Source organism: Berghia stephanieae, chromosome 4 (assembly GCF_034508935.2).
Source record: "Berghia stephanieae isolate SIO BIC M18660-M18661 chromosome 4, UCSD_Bste_1.3, whole genome shotgun sequence".
Lineage (NCBI taxonomy): Eukaryota > Metazoa > Mollusca > Gastropoda > Nudibranchia > Aeolidiidae > Berghia > Berghia stephanieae.
In genome coordinates, this window is record NC_088363.1 from 90,664,356 (window position 1) to 90,691,337 (window position 26,982).

At 36.3% G+C, this 26,982-nt stretch overlaps 2 protein-coding genes across 2 annotated transcripts in view; one reads left to right on the forward strand and one right to left on the reverse strand.

Moving 5' to 3' along the window:
- LOC144971547 (little elongation complex subunit 2-like) overlaps positions 1-26,982 on the reverse strand; it is a 107,906-nt gene that overhangs the window by 445 nt on the left and 80,479 nt on the right. The window lies entirely within an intron of this gene.
- The window catches only part of LOC144971548 (uncharacterized), a 52,997-nt gene continuing 51,611 nt past the window's right edge, over positions 25,597-26,982 (forward strand). The window contains exon 1 of the mRNA XM_078912569.1: positions 25,597-25,774. The gene's annotated coding sequence lies outside the window, so the exon portion shown is untranslated. The remainder of the gene's footprint in view (positions 25,775-26,982) is intronic.

Below are 26,982 nucleotides of genomic sequence, written 5' to 3' on the forward strand. Positions count from 1 at the left end.
CGCATGCGCACAACCAACATGACGTTCTCTCTCTAATAACTTTTCCGCCAGTGACGTCACAGACTATGGGTGACGCTAATCTCATTCCCTATAGATAGAACGAAGTTGACGTCATTCAGGTATTTGTTCTTGTATTAGCCAGCCACATTTATTCATTTTGATACGTCGTCAACGCCAGCGAGACGACTCCGTGACGACCCCAGTCCAACATGCCTCATATTGACATTAGTGAACAAACTTTGCCATCATTAAAAAGAAGCCTTAAAGGCGATTCCGCGTCGATTCGGCGTCCAATCTCTGCTTACGCCCTTACAGTGTTCATGAGGCGTCGAGAAAGACACATGAGTGAGATTTTTATTTTTTTTTTTGCTTTTTTATATAGCTCAATATACACTAAATGTGGTAAAAGCGCTTTACAAAGGGTCCATGAGCAACGCAACATATATCCTGAAAGAGACATGACGCCTGTTAAGTAATATTACATTTTTTTTTACTGACAGGGACGATAATATTAACGGCCATTTACTCATTTTACCCCTGGGTACGGTAAGAGAATGTGAGTAAAGACCTTTTTCCAAGGACTCAACTATGCGCCGAGGGAGGCTCGAACCCAGGATCTCCCGATCCAAAAGCGAGTGTCATACCACTCGACCACATAGCCGTCCGATATTGAAGGAGTCAAACCAGTTATCGTCTCTGTTCAAGCCATCCACACACATCAATGACAGGCCTAATATTTATTCTTATATTTCTCAAGTAATGTAGACAGTAAGCGCTGATATAAGATACAAATCAGAAAAGGTATATATGAAACGTGCCAGGCATACCAGAGAGAACAATACAAGAAAAAATAACATCCCATAATATTGGCTGCCTCGACTGAGAATTGGACTTCAAACCTCCTGGTTACTAGTGTTTGAAGTAGGGGGGAGGGAGTGGTGGTTTAAATATCTTGTATTTTCTATCTGCTGTATCTGCCAGTGTGTCATACGATTTTTCATCTTTGGTCTATCAATCCGACGTCGTATTGTTTGGCACTGATGTCAACGTTTACTCATATTCCAAGGACAGTTATAACGAACGATGGGTGAGATGAATTTTGGAAAGAAATCCATTTTGGGTTCCATTTAATCCTCAGTGTTATCAATTAGTGAATACAAAGAGAAAAAAAAACATTTTGGCATTTACTTCAGAACGTAAGGCGAAAATGAAAATGACTTCACTATAACCAGATAGCCTTAAATGTTCTTATAATCACAAGCCAATTAACATGGAACTCACTGCACCTAGAATTTCTCAAACGGACTAATACTTAACAAGTCAATCAACCAAACTCCATTCATCCAGAAGGTCATTCATGTGATTCTATTTACAAGGCAATCAACAAAGACTTCGCTATACCTAGAATGTCTCATACTGTAATAATGAACAAGGCAATCAACAAAGACTTCGCTATACCTAGAATGTCTCATACTGTAATAATGAACAAGGCAATCAACAAAGACTTCGCTATGCCTAGAATGTCTCATACTGTAATAATGAACAAGGCAATCAACAAAGACTTCACTGTACCTAGAATGTCTCATACTGTAATAATGAACAAGGCAATCAACAAAGACTTCACTGTACCTAGAATGTCTCATACTGTAATAATGAACAAGGCAATCAACAAAGACTTCACTGTACCTAGAATGTCTCATACTGTAATAATGAACAAGGCAATCAACAAAGACTTCGCTGTACCTAGAATGTCTCATACTGTAATAATGAACAAGGCAATCAACAAAGACTTCACTGTACCTAGAATGTCTCATACTGTAATAATGAACAAGGCAATCAACAAAGACTTCACTGTACCTAGAATGTCTCATACTGTAATAATGAACAAGCCAATCAACAAAGACTTCACTGTACCTAGAATGTCTCATACTGTAATAATGAACAAGGCAATCAACAAAGACTTCACTGTACCTAGAATGTCTCATACTGTAATAATGAACAAGGCAATCAACAAAGACTTCACTGTACCTAGAATGTCTCATACTGTAATAATGAACAAGGCAATCAACAAAGACTTCGCTATACCTAGAATGTCTCATACTGTAATAATGAACAAGGCAATCAACAAAGACTTCACTGTACCTAGAATGTCTCATACTGTAATAATGAACAAGGCAATCAACAAAGACTTCACTGTACCTAGAAGGTCTCATACTCTAATAATGAACAAGGCAATCAACAAAGACTTCACTATACCTAGAATGTCTCATACTGTAATAATGAACAAGGCAATCAACAAAGACTTCACTATACCTAGAATGTCTCATACTGTAATAATGAACAAGGCAATCAACAAAGACTTCACTGTACCTAGAATGTCTCATACTGTAATAATGAACAAGGCAATCAACAAAGACTTCACTGTACCTAGAATGTCTCATACTGTAATAATGAACAAGGCAATCAACAAAGACTTCACTGTACCTATAATGTCACATACTGTAATAATGAACAAGGCAATCAACAAAGACTTCACTGTACCTAGAATGTCTCATACTGTAATAATGAACAAGGCAATCAACAAAGACTTCACTGTACCTAGAATGTCTCATACTGTAATAATGAACAAGGCAATCAACAAAGACTTCGCTATACCTAGAATGTCTCATACTGTAATAATGAACAAGGCAATCAACAAAGACTTCACTGTACCTAGAATGTCTCAATCAACAAAGACTTCACTGTACCTAGAATGTCTCATACTGTAATAATGAACAAGGCAATCAACAAAGACTTCACTGTACCTAGAATGTCTCATACTGTAATAATGAACAAGGCAATCAACAAAGACTTCACTATACCTAGACTGTCTCATACTGTAATAATGAACAAGGCAATCAACAAAGACTTCACTATACCTAGAATGTCTCATACTGTAATAATGAACAAGGCAATCAACAAAGACTTCACTATACCTAGAATGTCTCATACTGTAATAATGAACAAGGCAATCAACAAAGACTTCACTGTACCTAGAATGTCTCATACTGTAATAATGAACAAGGCAATCAACAAAGACTTCACTGTACCTAGAATGTCTCATACTGTAATAATGAACAAGGCAATCAACAAAGACTTCACTGTACCTAGAATGTCTCATACTGTAATAATGAACAAGGCAATCAACAAAGACTTCGCTATACCTAGAATGTCTCATACTGTAATAATGAACAAGGCAATCAACAAAGACTTCACTGTACCTAGAATGTCTCATACTGTAATAATGAACAAGGCAATCAACAAAGACTTCACTATACCTAGAATGTCTCATACTGTAATAATGAACAAAGCAATCAACAAAGACTTCACTGTACCTAGAATGTCTCATACTGTAATAATGAACAAGGCCAATCAACAAAGACTTCGCTTACCTAGAATGTCTCATACTGTAATAATGAACAAAGCAATCAACAAAGACTTCACTGTACCAAGAATGTCTCATACTGTAATAATGAACAAGGCAATCAACAAAGACTTCCGCTATACCTAGAATGTCTCATACTGTAATAATGAACAAGGCAATCAACAAAGACTTCACTATACCTAGAATGTCTCATACTGTAATAATGAACAAGGCAATCAACAAAGACTTCGCTATACCTAGAATGTCTCATACTGTAATAATGAACAAGCAATCAACAAAGACTTCACTGTACCTAGAATGTCTCATACTGTAATAATGAACAAGGCAATCAACAAAGACTTCGCTATACCTAGAATGTCTCATACTGTAATAATGAACAAGCCAATCAACAAAGACTTCGCTATACCTAGAATGTCTCATACTGTAATAATGAACAAGGCAATCAACAAAGACTTCACTGTACCTAGAATGTCTCATACTGTAATAATGAACAAGGCAATCAACAAAGACTTCCTATACCTAGAATGTCTCATACTGTAATAAATGAACAAGGCAATCAACAAAGACTTCACTATACCTAGAATGTCTCATACTGTAATAATGAACAAGGCAATCAACAAAGACTTCACTGTACCTAGAATGTCTCATACTGTAATAATGAACAAGGCAATCAACAAAGACTTCGACTGATACTAGAATGTCTCATACTGTAATAATGAACAAGCCAATCAACAAAGACTTCACTGTACCTAGAATGTCTCATACTGTAATAATGAACAAGGCAATCAACAAAGACTTCACTATACCTAGAATGTCTCATACTGTAATAATGAACAAGGCAATCAACAAAGACTTCACTGTACCTGGAATGTCTCATACTGTAATAATGAACAAGGCAATCAACAAAGACTTCACTAACCTAGAATGTCTCATACTGTAATAATGAACAAGCCAATCAACAAAGACTTCACTGTACCTAGAATGTCTCATACTGTAATAATGAACAAGGCAATCAACAAAGACTTCACTATACCTAGAATGTCTCATACTGTAATAATGAAACAAGGCAATCAACAAAGACTTCACTGTACCTAGAATGTCTCATACTGTAATAATGAACAAGGCAATCAACAAAGACTTCACTGTACCTAGAATGTCTCATACTGTAATAATGAACACGGCAATCAACAAAGACTTCACTTACCTAGAAATGTCTCATACTGTAATAAATGAACAAGGCAATCAACAAAGACTTCACTTACCTAGAATGTCTCATACTGTAATAATGAACAAGGCAATCAACAAAGACTTCCTGTACTAGAATGTCTCATACTGTAATAATGAACAAGGCAATCAACAAAGACTTCACTGTACTAGAATGTCTCATACTGTAATAATGAACAAGGCAATCAACAAAGACTTCACTTATCCTAGAATGTCTCATACTGTAATAATGAACAAGGCAATCAACAAAGACTTCACTGTACCTGGAATGTCTCATACTGTAATATGAACAAGGCAATCAACAAAGACTTCACTATACCTAGAATGTCTCATACTGTAATAATGAACAAGCAATCAACAAAGACTTCACTGTACCTAGAATGTCTCATACTGTAATAATGAACAAGGCAATCAACAAAGACTTCACTTACCTAGAATGTCTCATACTGTAATAATGAACAAGGCAATCAACAAAGACTTCACTGTACCTAGAATGTCTCATACTGTAATAATGAACAAGGCAATCAACAAAGACTTCACTGTACTAGAATGTCTCATACTGTAATAATGAACAAGGCAATCAACAAAGACTTCACTGTACCTAGAATGTCTCATACTGTAATAATGAACAAGGCAATCAACAAAGACTTCACTGTACCTAGAATGTTCATACTGTAATAATGAACAAGGCAATCAACAAAGACTTCACTGTACCTAGAATGTCTCATACTGTAATAATGAACAAGCAATCAACAAAGACTTCACTGTACCTAGATGTCTCATACTGTAATAATGAACAAGCCAATCAACAAAGACTTCACTGTACCTAGAATGTCTCATACTGTAATAATGAACAAGGCAATCAACAAAGACTTCACTGTCCTAGAATGTCTCATACTGTAATAATGAACAAGGCAATCAACAAAGACTTCACTGTACCTAGAAATGTCTCATACTGTAATAATGAAAAAGCCAATCAACAAAGACTTCACTGTACCTAGAATGTCTCATACTGTAATAATGAACAAGCCAATCAACAAAGACTTCACTGTACCTAGAATGTCTCATACTGTAATAATGAACAAGGCAATCAACAAAGACTTCACTGTACCTAGAATGTCTCATACTGTAATAATGAACAAGCAATCAACAAAGACTTCACTGTACCTAAATGTCTCATACGTATAATGAACAAGGCAATCAACAAAACTTCACTTACTAGATGTCTCATACTGTAATAATGAACAAGGCAATCAACAAAGACTTCACTTACCTGAATTATACTGTAATAAGAACAAGGAACAACAAAGACTTCACTTACTAGAATTTCATACTGTAATAATGACAAGGCAATCAACAAAGACTTCCGTACCTAGAATGTCTCATACTGTAATAATGAACAAGGCAATCAACAAAGACTTCACATACCTAGAATGTCTCTACTGTAATAATGACAGATCAACAAAGACTCATTACTAGAATGTCATACTTAATAATGAACAAGGCAATCAAAAAAGACTTACTTACCTAGAATGTCTCATACTGTAATAATGAACAAGGCATCAAAAGACTTCACTTACTAAATGTTCATACTGTAATAATGAACAAGGCAATCAACAAAGATTCACTGTACAGAATGTCTCATACTGATAATGAACAAGGCAATCAACAAGACTTCACTGTACTAGAATGTCTTCTGTAATAATGAACAAGCAATCAACAATGACTTCGCTATCTAGAATGGTTCATACTGTAATAATGAACAAGGCAATCACAAAGACTTCGCTATACTAGACTGTTCAACTGTATAATGAACAAGGAATCAACAAAGACTTCACTGTACCTATAAGGTATGGCCTTCAACTCTTCGAGTTTCCATTCATTGGAAATCAAACAATGTCTGTGATTCCCTGCATAGTGAACTTGAGAGAGTTAAATGTTGCTTACCCACACGCAATCTACGAACAGATCTTGTACACACTGACAGCAGCCTCTTATGGTTATCTCAACTACTATGTTATGACGATCGACCACATCAGAAAAGTCCGGTACCGCATTCGTGCACGTGCGAACCCGCCAGATCGTCACGACAACCGTTCGATAGATGCTCTGCCGTTCGGGTTGTGCCACATAGGGTACATGTTGGATAGACAGGTGGGGATAAGTCCCACTGAGAGCGCACTTGCTTTTAGGCAGCACCTCGACCGAGCGATTGCAGCCCACCAGTGTATCCTCTTACTGGTATCAAAGCGAACAATGACGACTTGCATTTGAACGGGTTACATTCATAGACTTTACAATTTTGATTGAGGGCTTAGACATCCATAGGTTTGAAATAATCTAAATTTAAGTTATATATTATATTGTGTAAAAGTAGAATATTCGATCCTGTGATTGGTCGGTCTTGTAGTAGAGACAAACTACAATGCGTCGTTAAGCAAAACTCTTTGGAACAGCTGAAAAAGATTTGGATTTTGCCCCAGGATTGGGTCTGTCAAATAACGATGATACAGTTATTTAAATAACGTTTTACTTTAGTAAGCTCGAGGTTCTTCTCATCAAGTTATTATTTGGTAGCTTAGAAATACCTTATCGTCTAATATTTGATTAGTATTCCTTTAAGAGCTGCTCTTTGAATTCTTTCAATTTGTGATACTTTTCTTTCTAACCTTCGTCACGTAGCCGTTTATTATAAAAAGCTGATTGATTTAATATTCCATTCACTTCTCCTCATAACCTATGTGACGGCAAAACACACTCATGCCTCATATCACTTAAAATTTAAGATTATTTATATCTTGCTATCGGGAACTTTGTGGGAAAAATCCAGTATTTCTTCACTTTGCAGCATAAACTGTTGCAGATTGTGTGTTCCGGATCTAGAGAAGATTACCCTGTTGGAGTAGGGGCTTCAAAGTCAATACAACATTACCCCCCCCTCCCCCACCCCCCCCTAACCCCCCCCATCAAGATCACAGAGTTCGTTGTATTGTTCTTTTATCATTGTAAATGAGATACTATTCATTATAGGAAATATTTATTTATAAATTTCATCTTTTATATTCACCCATATCAACCAACTCGTCATATGTTCCTTATTTTAAAATTAACTAGAAATTCAGGGGCCTTATTTAGGCATCTTTATTTTATGAATGTAGTTCGAGTTAGCTTTTAATATAAAAAGGAGTCATTCGCCGCAATAATATTTATTGCTTATTATCGGATTGTATCTAATCTAAAATTGTTGTACATACTGTAATAATGAACAAGGCAATCAACAAAGACTTCACTGTACCTAGAATGTCTCATACTGTAATAATGAACAAGGCAATCAACAAAGACTTCACTATACCTAGAATGTCTCATACTGTAATAATGAACAAGGCACAATCAACAAAGACTTCACTGTACCTAGAATGTCTCATACTGTAATAATGAACAAGGCAATCAACAAAGACTTCACTAGTACCTAGAATGTCTCATACTGTAATAATGAACAAGGCAATCAACAAAGACTTCACTGTACCTAGAATGTCTCATACTGTAATAATGAACAAGGCAATCAACAAAGACTTCACTGTACCTAGAATGTCTCATACTGTAATAATGAACAAGGCAATCAACAAAGACTTCACTTACCTAGAATGTCTCATACTGTAATAATGAACAAGGCAATCAACAAAGACTTCACTGTACCTAGAATGTCTCATACTGTAATAATGAACAAGGCAATCAACAAAGACTTCACTGTACCTAGAATGTCTCATACTGTAATAATGAACAAGGCAATCAACAAAGACTTCACTATACCTAGAATGTCTCATACTGTAATAATGAACAAGGCAATCAACAAAGACTTCACTGATACCTAGAATGTCTCATACTGTAATAATGAACAAGGCAATCAACAAAGACTTCACTGTACCTAGAATGTCTCATACTGTAATAATGAACAAGCTATCAACAAAGACTTCAACTATACCTAGAATGTCTCATACTGTAATAATGAACAAGGCAATCAACAAAGACTTCACTGTACCTAGAATGTCTCATACTGTAATAATGAACAAGGCAATCAACAAAGACTTCGCTATACCTAGAATGTCTCATACTGTAATAATGAACAAGGCAATCAACAAAGACTTCACTGTACCTAGAATGTCTCATACTGTAATAATGAACAAGGCAATCAACAAAGACTTCGCTATACCTAGAATGTCTCATACTGTAATAATGAACAAGGCAATCAACAAAGACTCTCATACCTAGAATGTCTCATACTGTAATAATGAACAAGGCAATCAACAAACTTAAAGACTTCTCTAATTAACCTACTAGAATGTCTCATACTGTAATAATGAACAAGGCAATCAACAAAGACTTCGCTATACCTAGAATGTCTCATACTGTAATAATGAACAAGGCAATCAACAAAGACTTCGCTATGTACCTAGAATGTCTCATACTGTAATAATGAACAAGGCAATCAACAAAGACTTCGCTATACCTAGAATGTCTCATACTGTAATAATGAACAAGCAATCAACAAAGACTTCACTGTACCTAGAATGTCTCATACTGTAATAATGAACAAGGCAATCAACAAAGACTTCGCTATACCTAGAATGTCTCATACTGTAATAATGAACAAGGCAATCAACAAAGACTTCACTATACCTAGAATGTCTCATACTGTAATAATGAACAAGGCAATCAACAAAGACTTCACTATACCTAGAATGTCTCATACTGTAATAATGAACAAGGCAATCAACAAAGACTTCGCTTACTAGAATGTCTCATACTGTAATAATGAACAAGCCAATCAACAAAGACTTCACTGTACCTAGAATGTCTCATACTGTAATAATGAACAAGGCAATCAACAAAGACTTCACTATACCTAGAATGTCTCATACTGTAATAATGAACAAGGCAATCAACAAAGACTTCACTGTACCTGAATGTCTCATACTGTAATAATGAACAAGGCAATCAACAAAGACTTCACTATACCTAGAATGTCTCATACTGTAATAATGAACAAGCCAATCAACAAAGACTTCACTGTACCTAGAATGTCTCATACTGTAATAATGAACAAGGCAATCAACAAAGACTTCACTATACCTAGAATGTCTCATACTGTAATAATGAACAAGGCAATCAACAAAGACTTCACTGTACCTAGAATGTCTCATACTGTAATAATGAACAAGGCAATCAACAAAGACTTCACTGTACCTAGAATGTCTCATACTGTAATAATGAACACGGCAATCAACAAAGACTTCACTGTACCTAGAATGTCTCATACTGTAATAATGAACAAGGCAATCAACAAAGACTTCACTGTACCTAGAATGTCTCATACTGTAATAATGAACAAGGCAATCAACAAAGACTTCGCTGTACGTAGAATGTCTCATACTGTAATAATGAACAAGGCAATCAACAAAGACTTCACTGTACCTAGAATGTCTCATACTGTAATAATGAACAAGGCAATCAACAAAGACTTCACTATACCTAGAATGTCTCATACTGTAATAATGAACAAGGCAATCAACAAAGACTTCACTGTACCTGAATGTCTCATACTGTAATAATGAACAAGGCAATCAACAAAGACTTCACTATACCTAGAATGTCTCATACTGTAATAATGAACAAGCCAATCAACAAAGACTTCACTGTACCTAGAATGTCTCATACTGTAATAATGAACAAGGCAATCAACAAAGACTTCACTATACCTAGAATGTCTCATACTGTAATAATGAACAAGGCAATCAACAAAGACTTCACTGTACCTAGAATGTCTCATACTGTAATAATGAACAAGGCAATCAACAAAGACTTCACTGTACCTAGAATGTCTCATACTGTAATAATGAACACGGCAATCAACAAAGACTTCACTGTACCTAGAATGTCTCATACTGTAATAATGAACAAGGCAATCAACAAAGACTTCACTGTACCTAGAATGTCTCATACTGTAATATATGAACAAGGCAATCAACAAAGACTTCACTGTACCTAGAATGTCTCATACTGTAATAATGAACATAGCCAATCAAACAAGATACATCACTGTACCTAGAATGTCTCATACTGTAATAATGAACAAGCCAATCAACAAAGACTTCACTGTACCTAGAATGTCTCATACTGTAATAATGAACAAGGCAATCAACAAAGACTTCACTGTACCTAGAATGTCTCATACTGTAATAATGAACAAGGCAATCAACAAAGACTTCACTGTACCTAGAATGTCTCATACTGTAATAATGAACAAGCCAATCAACAAAGACTTCACTGTACCTAGAATGTCTCATACTGTAATAATGAACAAGCCAATCAACAAAGACTTCGCTATACCTAGAATGTCTCATACTGTAATAATGAACAAGGCAATCAACAAAGACTTCACTGTACCTAGAATGTCTCATACTGTAATAATGAACAAGCCAATCAACAAAGACTTCACTGTACCTATAAGGTATGGCCTTCAACTCTCTCGAGTTTACCTTCATTGGAAATCAAACAAATGTCTTTGATCTCCCATGCATGTGAACTTGAGAGAGTTAAATGTGCCTCTAACCACACGCCAATCTACGAACAGTTCTTGACACCAATGACAGCAGCCTCTTATGGTTCTCACACTACTATGTTATGACGATCGACCCAATCAGCAAAGTCCGGTCCGCATTCGTGCACCGTCGCGAACCCGCCACATAGCATCGTCACGACACACCGTTCGACTAGATGCTCTGCCGTTTCGGGTTCTTGCCCACATCGGGTACATGTTGGACAGGTGGAAAGTCCCCACTGATGAAGCGCACTTGCTTTTAGGCAGCTCCTCGACCGAAGCCGATTCGCAGCCACCCAGTGTCTCCTCTTACTGGTATCAAAGCCGACACCAATGACGACTTGCATTTGCAACGGGTTACAATCATAGACTTTACATTCTTGATTGAGGGCTTGGAAATCATAGGCTTTGAAATATTTTAAATTTAAGTTATATATTAATATTGTAAAAAGTAGAATATTCGACTCCTGTGATTTGTCGGCTCTTGTAGTAGAATACAAACTACAATGCGTCGTTAAGCAAAACTCTTTGGAACAAGCTGAAAAAGATGCTGGATTTTGCCCCAGGTTTGGGTCTGTCACATAACGATGACTCACAGTTATTTAATTAACGTTTTACTTTAGTAAGAACGGAGTTCATCTCACTCAGTTATATTTCGGTAGGCTTAGAAAAACCTTATCGTCTAATATTTGATTAGTATTCCTTTAATAGCCTTCTCTTTGAATTCATTTCAAATTAGTGAATACTTTTCTTTCTACCTTCCGTCACGTAGCCGCTTATTATAAAAGCTGATTGATTTAATATTCCTCATTCACTTCTCTCAATAACCTATGCCCTGACGGCCAAACCACTCCACTCCTGCCTCATATCACTTAAATTTTAAAGATTTATATCTTGCTATCGGGACTTGGTGGAAAACTCCAGTATTTCATTCACCTTTGCCAGCCATAAACTGTTGAGATTGTCGTGTCCGGATCTAGAGAAAGAATCCCCTGTCTGGAAGTAGGGGCTTCACAAGTCAATACAACATTACCCTCAAGATCACAGAAGTTACGTTGTATTGTCATGTTATCATTTGTAACTGAGATCACTATTCATTTATAGAAAATATTTATTTCATTAAATTTCATCTTTCTATATTCACCCCATATCAAACCAACTCGTCATTTGTTCCTTATTTTAAAATTAACTAGTAAATTCTGGGGGCCTTATTTAGCGCATCTTTATTTTATTAATGTAGTCGAGTTAGCTTTTAAATAAAAAGGAGTCCATTAGCCGCCACAGTATATTTATTGATAGATTAACTCGGGATTGTTTCGTCATCCTATTATTGTTGTCACAATAAACAGTGTACTATAGTATAGTCTTTGGGATAATTGTATACAAACTAACGACGAGTTACACACATCGGTAATAAACTTTTCGGAGTAACATAATTTGAAGTACACGCGATTGACACATTGTTATCGACACACGTCATAATAACTCTGCATGTATTGACAGATTATACCCCATACCCCATATATACTGCTCAGCTGTATGGGCCCGATCATGCCATGCCTCCAAGCTAGACCCCGAGCTCAACAACGCCTGCCGGATCATAACGGGCCAGCTGAGAGCAACACCATTACCACTGGTCTACCGTGCAGCAGGAATAGCCCCACCACACATCCGGAGGGAAACTCATGCCCAAATACAAAAATACAAACAGGAAATGGACCAGAGACACCCCCTTCATGACCACAATTGCCCCAAAAGCAGGCTCAAATCAAGGAAAAGCTTCCTCACAGTAGAGAGCCTTCACCCAGACCACTCAGCACTCTTCCGCCTGGACAAATGGGTAGAATGGGACAAGACAGCAAACGATGCCCTCCAGCCCCCAACAGAAAAGCTCCCAGCAGGCACAGACCTCAATAGAAAAGAATGGGTGGCGTTGAACAGAGCTAGAGCAAAGGTGGGAAACACCGCCACCAACCTCTTTAAATGGAAAATCTCACCGGGCACTGAATGCCCATGCGGTCACCCCAGACAGACCATGGACCACATCCTGTCTGAATGCTCGCTGGGACCTCACTGCACCAATGCTGACCTGAGGGAATGCAACCAGACTGCCCGGGACTGGCTGACTCACTGGCGCGACAAGATATGATGATTATCGACACACGTCATAATAACTCTGCATGTATTGACAGATTATACCCCATATCACTAAAGTACCGAAGTCACTTCTTCTTCTCACCCCGAGTAGCTCGTGACCAAAATTGGTGCGGCAAACCCGGACTTGGCGCAATCTCCTAAAATCACAACTATTTATGAATGCCATGCCGTTGTTCCATAAACAAATTATCTCCCCAAGCATTAAGTTATTAGTCTATCATAATACATAACCATACGAAATATTATCAATCCCATTGGGGGAGGAGGGTAAGGAGGGGGTAGAGGAGGTGGAAAATATATAGAGGAGCACATCAAACTCATCGTTTAAAAAAAGTAAATAAGCAAAATAAAAAGACCAAAAAAAAAGAGCATATTATATCTCAATATCCACTAACCGTGCTCAAATAGAAAAAAAATAAGGCAGAATTAGAAAATCGCCATTTTTCATAATGGGCTGTTTATAATGACATTAGCGAAGATTCGCAAGGAATTTGATGATAATAAATTGAGTTGCTTTGATATTTCTTTCCATACGTCATACAAAGACTGGATGGAATGTTGACGTCACAGACATGTTCGTTCTATTTTTACAGCTGGAGAAGGGAAAAGTTAATTCCCATGACTTTCGATCTTACAGTTTATAAGTACTTCATGTTACAAATATAAGTATGGGGTGTTTATATGGATTTGTTTATATTTAACCATTTACAATTCGTGGATAGTGGAACGAATTGCAATACTATATATCATATATGAGAAGGTGACTTTAAAAACCTGCTAAGTCGCATTTTTATAATTCAGAGAAAACTACAATATTTTTTTGGTCAGATGTTTAGGTGACATACAGAGGGAAATCCTGTCATAGAACAATATCCTGGGTGTTTTAAAACTTCTTATTTTCTCCTGTGATATTAAACAGTGAACTGCTGTACTCTGGAAAAACGCGTATTTATAAATTTGACTAGAAAACTCGTCCTTCAACTATCGATTGATTTAAATGGCCCTCATCATGGCAAGAAAAAACTCTCAAACCTGGGACATCCCAAAGGTTTGGACGAGACATAACATCTGCAAGATTCTATTCCAATTTTTTTTACGGCTGAGAGAACGCTGTTACCGGCCTTACCCATTAATTTTACCTACCGGTCACAAGACCTCAAACCCTTTAAATCACATTAGTTTCCAATTTCCGAATTGAAGTTTATCCCAGTCACTGAAGTGTGAGACCGACACTAGAGAAGTACTCGTTACTGAAAAGCATGTTAGTCTCCGTCAAGTCTTATAATATTAGAAACCTCCTAAGCGACGGGGATCAAACTTGGTCCGTATGTGTATGATTCAGGCACCCTATCAATTTAGCTATCAGGCAACATGAATTTGTAATAGTACTATATTATACTGTCTATTCCACTTCAACTTCAGATCACTTTGTTTTGACAGAACAGTTATTGTTATGTCGAAGCGTATTAAAGTATGTACATCGAAATCTTCACGAATAGATAAACATGCGTATCTACCTTATCTCGTTTTTCAAGGGCAGACGTGAATGCAGGTCCTGTTAACTTGAACACGGCGTTGTCTGCTGCTTTTGATGGCAAAACAGTTCATTACACTGACAAAACACATTCTTTTCTTATTTTCATGAGTAAACTTTTACTACACTCATTTTTATGCGTGTTACGTGTTTGTATCGATAAACGAGTTCACAGCTCAATAGCTAGCCGGTCAAGAAACTTTCGTGGTGGTTTTGTGTTAATCTCTGACCCTCAAGAGGTCTCCAGAGGCACCGAAAATTGACATCATGTTTAAAACGATTTTTTTTAAATTCTATTTTTTTATTTATTTTTTTTTTTAGTGGTGGATAGTGTCGATTGTAGAGCGTTCCTCTCACAACTAGGCGAAGGGTGCCGTACCAGTTTGGTATAAGGTTCAACTCCCAAACTTGTTGGGTGAATAAATATAACACCGGGTGAATACAAACGTTATTTTTCATGCAAAAGATTCCACGAAGCGGGAGTTAATCCGATTCTGTTGGATTAACCCTCTCCTTACCAACCATAAGAAAATCGTCACATTCGTTACGATACAACGAATATTTTTCTTATTCAACTTTATTTTGTACATCATAAAATTTAAAGAAAATGAACAGTGTGTTGTAGAGCATGTTTTGCTAAAGAAATTATGTATCGCAAAAATTTTACTGCTATTATGTATGAGTGATAAAAATTATATTTTGTGTGAGTTGAGCATGAAGTTTGGAGGAAAATCTTGAAAATGGCTGGCAAGGAGAGAGTTAAAGAAAAAGTATAAATTGCTTGCTACCTTGTAGATAGCAAGCTATCACTAGCAATCTGTTTTCCGACAGATCTAACAGTAAAAGACCCAACTTATCAATCACTTCTTGGCGAACAGGCGAAATCAAAGTAAAAAACTCTCCTGCATCCACCTGGCACAGAGTGGAAAGGTAACAATACCCAAGGAACAAAACCGGCTCATCTCCTTTGAGGCTACCGCTCTGAGTATTGTGATGAAATATGGCTCAACGCCTCAAAGCGGTATTATGTCGAGGTAAATAGATCATGAAAAGATGAATTTATTTGCATATTATAATATTATTGAACTTTGCTCAGTATAATTGTATTAAAATCGGCCACTGTGGAGGTTTGTATTGTAATAAGTTTAATATCACATCATATGTAATTGTATGGACTGTGGTCTTGTGGTATGGCAGTCGCTTTCGGATCGGAAGGTCCTGGGTTCGAGCCTCGCTCGGGTCATAGTTGAGTCCTTGGAAAAAGTTCTTTACTCACATTCTCTCATCGTACTCAGATGTAAAATGAGTACCTAGAGTACAGTGTTGTCTCTGATGTAATATCGCCTTACAGACTCATTGTAAAGCGCTTTGGGCATGTTTAGTGGATATTGCGCTTATAAATTCTCTAGTTTTATCGTGATTAAAATCGCAAATTTAAACGTTCTACTGTCTAGGGGTTTTTTTTAAAGCCAAAATGAGGGTCATTTAAATCGATCGATATTTAAAGGAAGGGTTTTATGGCCAAATTTGTGACCCCTCGTCTCAAAACGGTATTAAGTCGGGATGATTAAGATGCTGAAAATGGAATTTGTAGCCAGAATCATCAGACTTGGCTTTATATGCTTTATAGAGGAGAAGGATTATCATATTTTACAGTAGTAAATACCAACGTTTCTTATTTTTGACCAGTTTAACTATAATTTGACCTTTTAGCATTTGGTCCATCCCGCCATAATACCGTTTTGAGACGAGGGGTCACATACTGTTCTTTATAAATATTTTCTTGCAAAAGTCAGAGTGGTAATCATAAACGGTTATTGTTACAATTTATGGACAATACGGTTCAACAGTCGTGACGTCACTTCCCCAACTTATCCAACCAGCATAAAAGTGTATCCAGAGGAGAAAAACATTATAAATCGGATCGTGTTTTGACTTTTATACATTCTGATCACATGACATGTGAAAAAGTTCTACCCAGCATGAAGAATAAAAAGTACCGATTTTCTTTGTTTAAAACTAAGCCGCTCGTGGCTGGGCGGACGTGACATCAGACTATTGAATCCTATTGTCGGATTAATCTGAACGAATTTTTAAGCGTTGGACCCTGGGATGGTGTTTTAGAACCAATAAGTCCTTTGGGTCGGATTTTTCCCAGTTGGCATGATACAGTAATAAACTGGGACCCCAGTTTATAGCTGAGAGATATCGACGGGATTGAAAGTAGGCCCAGCAACCCAATCCCATTGGGGGAGGAGGGTAAGGAGGGGGGGGGTAGAATAGGTGGAAAATATACTCATCGTTATAAAAAAGTAAATAAACAAAATAAAAAGACGCAAAAAAGAGCATATTATAGATTATAGGTCAATATCCACGAAATGTGCTCAAAGTGCTTTGCACAATGTCCCTTGCCAACAGCGACACTTAACATGCAGGACAATGCATGACGCTTGTTAGGCTATACAGGATAACATTATTTTTTTCGGACAGAGACAACTCTGTAAAGAGCCAGGTACTCATTTTACCCATGAGTAAGATGAAAGAATGTGAATAAAAAGTGTTTTTTCCAAAGAATCGACTAAGCACCACTCAGAACTGGACTCGAACCCCTGATCTTCCGATCCGAAGGCACGTGTCATATCACTTGACAACATAGCCTCATAGATTTGTGAGATTGACGTATTCAACCAGCCTCTCCTTACACGGTCAAAACGCTTTTTCAAAATCACAATTTTATCAGAAAACTCAATTTAAGCAATCGGTAGCGTCGACTGGGTTCCAATTTAGAATTTTTCACGATGATTTTGAACGACCGATCTATTAATCCTATCCTTACCAACGACAGGAAAATCGTCACATTTGTTACGATACAATGAACATAATTCTTGTTCAAATGTGTTATGTACATTCAAAACATTTGAAGAAAAATGTTTGATACAGCTATAAAAACTTAACGCTGTTTTGTAAAGCTGTTTTTTTTTTCATTTCGGGACGCTTCAACAATCGTGACGTCACTTCCCTCGTAATGACGCATGGTAACTTAGTAACTGGCTCTAAACTATCGGAACAATGGCGGACGCCCTTATGAAATATTTCTCCGACGAGCATAAAAGCGAATCCAGATGGGGAAAAAAACCGACATCAATCTGATCATGTTTTGACTTTTCCACATTCTGATCACAAGACATATGTAAAGTTCTAGCCAGCATGAAGAATAAAACGTACCAATTTTCTTTGTTTAGAACCACGATGGCCGTCGTTGCTGGGATACGTGACATCAGACTATTGAATCCAATTCTGAAAATGGTCGGTAAGTAAGGAGAGAGTTAAGTAAATGTTTTCTGACCAAAATGTAATGTAATCGTTTCGTAAGAGTAAGGCTTAATTTAGAAACTGTTCCCTCCAATCCTCCAATACAAACCCAAACAATGTTTAACTCATTCAATCCTAGACATTTTTGCTACTTTTCAAATTTGGAGAAAAAATGTATTAAAAATGAACATGTACATAGATAGTTTTATTCAACAACCATTAACATGTAACAATTTAGAGTATTAGCTTTGATAATACGTCTATAATTTGTCTCAGAAAAATATAATAAATGGGCATGGGGTAAAAGTAACCCCGGTATACTACGGATATAGTCGGTGTTAGGGTTGAGTGAGTTAACCAGTACACTGCCGTACTCTGGAAAAAGACAAAACGTGCATTCACAAACTGGGCCAGAAAACCGGTTCTTCAAATAGAGATGAAGTGAGTAGAAAAGTGCCAGAAGAAAATAGAGAATAAAACATTTTCGCGGCGGTGATGGGGTTTGAATCTGCGACCTTATTGGTACGACAACTCCGCCTGGCCGGTGAGAGCGTGACTCTACCGTATGAGCTATCCACGAACCTTAAAAAATTCGTATCAAACTCAGGTCATTCATTACTAGAGCTATCTCTCTCTCTCTCTCTCTCTCTCTCTCTCTCTCTCTCTCTCTCTCTCTCTCTCTCTCTCTCTCTCTCTCTCTCTCACCGACTACTGGAGACCGCGAATCCAACTCACAACCACCGCGAAGTTACCTGGCCAGCAGTTAAGCTTAATAGCCAATATTCTCAACACAAACATATAACATAGAAACAAATATCTTCAAATATTGATCCATTTAAATCACCTTCATCTTGACAAAAACTCTCAAACCTGAGACTTCAAACATTCAAAGTCCCAAGTTTGAGAGTTTTTGCTAAGAAGTTCGAAGTCCCAGGTTTGAGACTTTTAGCCAAGATGAGGGAGGGTCATTTAAATCGATCGATATTTGAAGCCCAATTTTTAAATACCTGTTTTTTCCCAGAGTGCGACAATTAAATGGTTAAAGTCGATCCCATTTCATTCCAAATCTTTTTTCTTTCAAATAATTATGGGAGGTAAGAAAACAAAAGAGTTTTCCCACAGTCTTTATTTTCAGTCATGTGCGTATTTATTTGCATTTGCTTCCCTTCTAAACCAAAGCTGTTTTTATCCAAAATGCACTCGTATGACCTCCTAGTCGAGATGGATGATGCAATATGCAGCTGGGCTTTTTAATGTTTATTTTATCAGATTTATTTTGTAAAGGCATCGAGGGAGGGTTATTTATTTTCCCAGGTACTGACATTTATTTTTGTATTGAAATTTTAAGGGTTGCGGCTATGGAGAAAATATGCCTTGACTTGATGTGGAATGTCTACATCACAGTATGTAATTATTGGAGTTTAAATTTTTTTAAAATCTTATATAAGGAGCGAAGTTGGCGTCACTCAACTCTTTGTTATTATTTTTAGACTGCCTGTTCTCACTAAATTATGATATCAATCGGACTGTAAATGTTAAAGGTCTCACACAATTTTGTGTGTTGGTAAGTTTAATCTGGATGGCGGATGTTGTGAATATTTTACTTAAACGCATGGCATCAATAAAATGTGCCGACCTTATTCTCAAAACTGGCAAAAGTCAGAATCAGAAAGATATTGATGCCAAACATTGATCTGATGCTCAAAATGATGAATCCTTGGGTAATTTTATTTACAACATTGAAAAAAATATTTTGTCTCAAATTATTGATATTTATTAACACAAATTAATGAAACTTGAAACGACTTGATATTGTAAAATTACTTTTTAAGAGACGTAGATCTTATTCATAAATATAGACTCGTGAATGGTTCTTGCAATATGGATTATAATGATTTTTCAAATTATTCGCATGTTACAAACACTAGGGGAGAGATATTTGTTGAAGGATGTAATTCGTCTATAAGGAAAAATAACATAATTCAAAGAACTGTGACAATTTGGAATAATCTAAAGTTTGAGACAAAAAATTATAGATAATTCAATTAATGTTTTTAAGAATGCCATTGATAAAGAACTTACCAACATAATATTTGATTTTGATGAATAATGAATAATGTTATTAAAGATAAAAGATTTACTAAACTCAAACGAATATTTATATAGAACGCATGACATTATGATGTGAAATAACGTAATATTACACTAACACTACTAACGAGTAATGCGACACTATTAGCCCTATAAGATTATTTCTGGCAATTTCTTTTACCATTGGCGCTTTATGGATTTTGTGTGTTTATTTTCCTGGAGACAATTGTGTTTTGTGGAACATGGTTTTAGTTTTAGACACAAAATGAATAACTCCGATTAATGAATGAATGAGTACGTTGAGACACGCTGTTCTTTAACAAGGATCATCTATTACTCGAGGCTTTATCCAAAAATATGACCTTTTTATAGCGCAATGTCCACTAAACGCTTTACAAGAGGTATCTAACCAACAGAAACACCCTTAACGTGTAGGACGAGACATGACGCCTGTTAGAATGACATTGGATAATATTATTGCATTTTGTACATCAATTATTTTAAACTCTCTAACGTACAAAATTGGACATACCAAATGACTGTAAATAGAGTTAATTATACTACGGATATTGAATGTGAAACTTATTTATGTATTAGATATTTAAATATTGATGTTATCAATCAATTAACATTGAATGCTTTTTATATAATTGATGTACTTGTATGCATAAACGTTACACAGAGCATTTAAAGGGTTTTAGAACCGATTATGTTTTAAGCGATACAAAACGAACAGAGAACTATTTCTTGCCATGCAATGGAAAATAAATTAGACTTCCCATAAAGTCGTATTAGAAAGAACGCGAGTGTCAAACAAACAAGAGCACAATGGAAGGGGATACTAGGGTGACAACATCGGGGATTAGACCAGTTTTAACCAGCTTTATATTATGAAAATGCCAAAGGCTGCTCGCTTGGATGGTTTGCCTAAACATAAAGACCACAGACCCGACTAAGAGTTGAAGACCAGAATCGGGAGTGCGGCTGTGTGGTCTGGTGGTATGACACTCTCCTTTGGATCGAAAGGTCCTGGGTTCAAATACCACTCTGAACGGCTCATAGTTGAGTCCTTTACTCACATTCCCTCACCGTACTCCGGAGTAAAATGAGTACCCGTATCCGAAAAAATAAAATGTGATATGGCCTAACAGACGTCATGTCTCGTCCTACATGTTAAGTGTTGCTGTTGGCTAGGGATCCCTTGTAAAACACCTTCAGCACGTTTAGTGGATATTGCGCTATATAAAAGCTCAATTATTATTATCATTATTATTATAATTATTACTATTATTATTATTATTATTTTATTATTATATTATTATTATTATTATTATTATTATTATTATTATTATTATTATTATTATTATTATTATTATTATATTCAATGCAATATTCCTAAACCACGTAATTTGATTAAACCCACTTTGTCACTGAGACTTTAAGATCACTTCTTTGTGTTTTATTCTCTTATCCACCAAGTATGACGTGATTCTACAAACACTGGGTATTTACACAAACAGATAAGATATCATACCAGTCGGAAGTCTGTCAAGAAAATGCTAGGCAGGGTGGTAAAGGGATTTAGACGAAGAAAGATTCATGAACAATCCAAGCTATTGTCTGAATTTCAAGTCAGCTGTGAGTGACAACCCGTACTCATTACAATAATAGCAAAACACGGGAATTTTTTTCATTTTCATCTTGGCCAAAAACGTTTAGATACCTCATTTCATTAATCGACGAGTGGCCACCACGTAAGACCAAATTGTTGCCCATCGTCGCATAAGTTTTCATTCTCTATTGTCTTCTGACACCCGTCTTCTCACTTCCTTTCACTTGCGGTTATGTGGTCGAGTGGTATGACACTCGCTTTCGGAATGTCCTGGGTTCGAGCCTTGCGCTCGGCGCAAAGTTGAGTCCTTGAAAAGGCTCTTTACTCACATTCTCTCACCGTACTCGGGTGTAAAATGAGGACCTGGCCATTAACAGCGTTGTCTTTGTCCGAAAAATTGTAATATCGCCTAATAGGCGTCATGTCCCGGCCTACATGTTAAATGTTGCTGTTGACCAGCGATCCCTTGTAAAGCGCTTTGAGCACATTTTGTGGATATGCGCTATATAAAGCTCAATTATTTTTCTTGTTATTATCAACTTATCAACAAAAAAAAACAACCTTAACTCACTCAACCATAACACCGACTATATCCGTAGTATACCTGGGCTAACTTTTACCCCATGCCTATTTGTTACATTTTTATGAGACAAATTATAGGCGTGGTATCAAAGCTAATGTTCTTACGTTTTACATGTTAATGGTAGTTGAATACAACTATCTATGCACATGTTCATTTTAAATAATTTTTTTTCCCCAATTTTGGAGAAAAAAAATTCGCAAAAATCTCCAGGATTGGGTGAGTTAAACCCGATGTTGCTTTTGAGAAAGTATTGGGTAAAGACTTTTTGATAATTTTAGTTACCAATAAGAAGAAAAGGATTTGTGGCCAGAATGAAAAAGGGAGTCACTGAGCAATACATAACAGTTTACTTCTCTCTAAAAAATGAAATCATGGGATTGTTAACCATTTAACTGCCGTACTCTGGAAAAACGCACGTTTGCAAATTTGGCCAGAGAACTTGTCCTTCAAATATCGATCGATTTAAATTACCCTCACCTGGGCAAATACTATCAAGCCTGGGACTTCTCGAATACAATTTTTTTCAGAGTACGGAAGTTAATTAATTGGTTATGGGTAAATGAGAAAAGATTTTCCATTGGCTGTCCGATCCTTCATTTTCCCTTTTTTTTTTTTTTTTCAAAATGGCAGTCGGTGAAAATGGCATAGTGGCAAGCAAGGCATGGGGTTGTGTTTATGTGTGTGTGTTTTTTGTTGTTGTTGCACTTTTTGTTTCATTTATGTCTGTTTACGTATATTATGTATATGCTGTAACCAAATGAAAATTTGCCTTCATGGACAATAAAGATATTATTATTATTATTATCATTATTATTATTATTATTATTATTATTATTATTATTATTATTATTATTATTATTATTATATTACTATTATTATTATTATTAACAACGCGAACAGACTGGGTTCTACTCCGCTTCGGGCCATTTTTGTTCTTCCCAACAATCTATTCCCATAACATTAACTAGGAAGTTGGACCTGCTTATAAACGGTAGAAAGTAAAGGTCATACCATAAAAATTAAAAAAAAACCCTGGGTCGCTATATCGCGTGTAATCGTTTTCTCTCTAATACAGACCAATAGCCTTCAACAGTCATGACGTCACTTCCCTCGAAATGACGCATGGTAACTTAGTAACTGGCTCTAAACTATCGGAACATTGGCGGATGCCCTTATGAAATATTTCTCCGACGAGCATAAAAGCGTAGCCAGAGGGGAAAAAAACATAAATTTGATCATGTTTTTTTACTTTTACACATTCTGATCACAAGACATATGAAAAGTTCTAGCCAGCATGAAGAATAAAAAGTACCGATTTTCTTTATTTAGAACCACGGTGGCCGCCGTTGCTGGGCAACGTGACATCAGACTATTGAATCCAATGTTGAGGACATGTGACTCAGTTAACGTGTTTTAAATGAATATTATAATTAAATGAACTTTCTTTGTGTTACTCACATATCTAGCCTGAGAAACGAGATGACATGATTTGATTGGGGTCTTTTCCTTCCATTTACCTATACTCCCTTACACCTAGCATTATTAATGTAGCAATAATATTATTATGGGCAGATGTGGAAGAAAGAACGAGAAAGTGAGAGGCGGAGAGACAAAGATAGACAAATAGATAGACAAAGACGATACAATAAATAAATTGTTATGACAGAATCTGGGGATGCGTTTGAAGTATTGATGTTGTTTACATAACTTTTATATGTCTTTTGATTTTCTTTCCTATGAGGGACATCATATGTCAACGAAAATGGATTGGACCGCATTCTATTCACTCACACACACATATATGTATATATATATATATATATATATATATATATATATATATATATATATATATATACGATATTATAGGTCCTGGGTTTGAGTCCCGCTCTAAGTGGCGCGCAGTTGAGTCCTTGGAATATTCTCTTTACTCGCATTCTTTCACCGTACTCTGGTGTAAAATGAATATCTATAAAGCGCCAATGGTTAAAACATTGCCATGGTGTAGCATTACTTGTTAGTGTTACTATACAATTGTGTTATCTCACGTCATAATGTCATGCGTTCTACAAAACAAATATAATAAATATTCGCTTGAATTTCGTATAACATTTATCTGTTATTTCACCTGAATGTTAAAAAAAAAACACCTGAGCATTTTTATATATCTAGCTTTATATCCACTAAACATGCTCAAAGCGTTTTACATGGGGGTCCCTAGCAAATAACAATATTTAACATGTAAGACGAGACATGACACCTGTTAGGCGGTATTATATTATTTCCATTTCCGACAGAGCCAACGATGTTAACGGCCTGGTACTCATTTAATTTGTACGGTGAGAGAACGTAAGTAAAGAGCCTCAACTATGCGCCGCCCAGAGTGGCACTCCAACCCTGGACTTGCCGATCCGAAGGCGAGGGTCATACTATAAGACCACATAGCCGTACGAACATCTATATTTCATATATTATGTATTTACTTAGAACTTATTACTTTAGAATGATTCTTGAAGATATGTTTGGACGCCGAATAATATAACACGTTTCATCATTTGTAATACGCTTCAACAGTCGTAACGTCACTTCCCTCACAATGACGCATGGTAACTTAGTAACTGGCTCTAAATTATCGACCAGGTACTCCTTCTCACAATAGTCGACTGGGGTCCTGTCAGTAGAATGCATGATCCAAGAGTATTGATATTGTTGTCAATATACAGTCATTGATCACGCTCAACAATGCTTGATTTATTGGCAGCACGAGAAAACATACCTCCCTAGACACCAACGCATATTTTTATAGTTCTCTTCATCCTAATGATAGGCAGACAAAACTTCGATGTTGACCGCAAACGAGAAAGTATGTGAAAGGGGCGTATGTGATAACATATAACGAAAACATCCACATAGCAGATGAAAAAGTGTTATGGTTTTATCATAACAATGATGAAAGTTTAGTTTCCGTCTTCGCTTTGGTTGATTTTATTTGCTTTTTGCATCCACCTGCCTCGCCTTACTCACGCTCACATGCAATCTCATGAAACAGTGCTCACCCTAAGTGGCAGGAAGACTTCCGATTCTTAATGATCGTGGAACGAAGAGACGTGTGATGACATTTCGAGCAATAAATTTATATTTTTACGTGACTAATTTGTTTAAAGTATATCTAGGTTGGTTTATTTCAAAGTTGCTAACTTATCGTAATTTCATTAAACGGATTTAATTTTCAAACTGGGGTGAGTCGCAAAAAAAAGCCAATAACAAAAGACAAACAAATTGATACATCCAATTCATTCTTTAACTAACTATTTTTGTTAAAAAATAGATAATTTTCTGGGTTTTTTTTTTTTTTTTTTTTTTTTTTTCTTTGGAAAAAGGGGGGGGGGTCTTTTGTTTTGTTTGTCTTCTTTTTTTTTTCTTTTTTCTCTTTTTTTTTTTTTTTTTTTTTGCTTCGTTTCTTTGCCTTCGGTCTCTATCTGGAGGTATTTTGGGATTTTCTCTAGATGTATAGCAGGAGGTGTGATAATCCATGCAATTATAGGCTTGTTTGTTTTAACATTGTTGTAATGGACAATTTTTGCGTTGATTTGAGTAATTGTTTCATCACAACAATGAGCCCATCACAATTTGACTTATCAGATCCGCAAATACGTACACGGCGAGTTAAAGGAAATTCTGAAAACTGAATTTGAATACCAGGCTGAATTATAAAATTTCTATTTTATGAAACTCTCTTCTACTGAAGAGAATGAATGCTGTTTCTTGAGCTACAATATTGATATATATAAAAAGGCCCATTAAAGAATGGACTCCACCTTACTCATGTGAATAGAGACAATGACTCGGGAGCTCGCAAAGCGGACCATGTAGTGATTTACTCAGAAGCTCCAGTGGGCTAACTGCTGAAGCCTCGTCAGTAGAAATTACATTGCCTAATAATTATGAGTTCTGGTGGTCTGAAAAAGGCAAAAGGCGTCTTTCCTTTTTGGTCGATAAGTGGCTCATGTTAGGAATTCCGTTTAGTTTTCCTACTTGTAACAGATTCATCCCGGAAAAATTGCCAGTGAACACATTCCATTACTTCGCCTTTAAAATTGGTATAGTAGCCTATCTAGAATTTATTGCAAAAAAAACCATCAATATTTCGATTCGAGAGACAAGCCAGCCGCATTCAATCGGGTCGTGTCCAATTTTTTGACATTCCACAAACAATATTTCACGTTGTTCGGATTCCATCTACAAAACTTCTACTCACCGTATGTGTGTTTAACCCTCTCCTTACCAACTATAGGAAAATCGTCATATTCGTTACGATACAACCAACCATTTTCTTACTCAAATTTCTTTTGTACATCATAAAATGTAAAGAAAATGAACAGGTGTTGTAGGATATGTTTTGGTAAAGAAATTATGTATCTCAAGAATTTTACTGCTATTATGTCTG